Source organism: Gossypium hirsutum, chromosome A13, assembly GCF_007990345.1.
Source record: "Gossypium hirsutum isolate 1008001.06 chromosome A13, Gossypium_hirsutum_v2.1, whole genome shotgun sequence".
In the NCBI taxonomy this organism is placed as follows: domain Eukaryota; kingdom Viridiplantae; phylum Streptophyta; class Magnoliopsida; order Malvales; family Malvaceae; genus Gossypium; species Gossypium hirsutum.
Window position 1 is genome coordinate 12,830,529 of NC_053436.1, and position 920 is coordinate 12,831,448.

At 39.1% G+C, this 920-nt stretch overlaps 1 non-coding gene across 1 annotated transcript; it reads right to left on the reverse strand.

The window, feature by feature from the left end:
• Positions 1–234: 234 nt before the first annotated feature.
• LOC121213236 (small nucleolar RNA R71) lies at positions 235–341 on the reverse strand. Its single transcript, XR_005908615.1, has one exon. It is a non-coding gene; the product is annotated as a small nucleolar RNA R71 (small nucleolar RNA).
• Positions 342–920: the final 579 nt, after the last annotated feature.

A 920-nucleotide genomic window follows, 5' to 3' on the forward strand; every position in this document is an offset into this window, starting at 1 on the left:
GATGGTTTGTAGGATGAGGATCCCAACTCTCACTTAGCAAACTTTTTGGAACTATGCGATACATTTAAAATTAATGGTGTTTCTGATGATGCCATTTATCTTCGGTTATTCCCTTTTTCATTGAGGAACAAAGCTAAACAATGGTTGAAGTCGTTACCACGAGGGTCAATTACTACTTGGAAAAAAATGATTGAAAAATTTTTACTAAAATATTTTCCGCTGGCTAAAACGGCTAAATTACGTAATGATATCTCTTCGTTTGTGCAGATGGACTTAGAAACTCTTTACGATGCATGAGAGAGATTCAAGGACTTACTGAGAAGGTGCCCTCACCATGGGTTACCGCTTTGGCTTCAGGTTCAAACATTCCATAATGGCCTGAATCCTTCGACTCGACAAATAGTTGACGCAGTTGCTGGCGGAACCATCAATAATAAAACACTTGAAGATGCTTATGAGTTTATAGAGGAGATGTCACTGAATAACTATCAGTGGCAAGTCATGAGGAGAAAGCCAACAAAACAGCCGGTGTTTATAACGTCGATTCGGTCACCATGCTCTCTAATCAGGTAGAACTCTTGAATAAAAAAAATTGATGGTTTTCTTAGTTCTTCACAGGTTCACCCAGTAATGCAGTGCGAAGCAAGTGGAGGTGGATCAAGCAATTCGGAATACCAACCTTATGGCTACAACATGGATAACGAGCAGTTAAATTACATGGGTAATAATTCTCGATCTCAAAACAATCCATATAGTAACACTTATAATGCAGGTTGGAGGAACCACCCAAATTTCTCATGAGGAGGCCAAGAAAATCAAAGACCACCTCTAGGCTACCAACAACCACCTTACTAACAGGAAAAGAAGCCGAACCTTGAAGAGATGTTTTCAAAGTTTATATCAGTGTCAGAAACTCATTT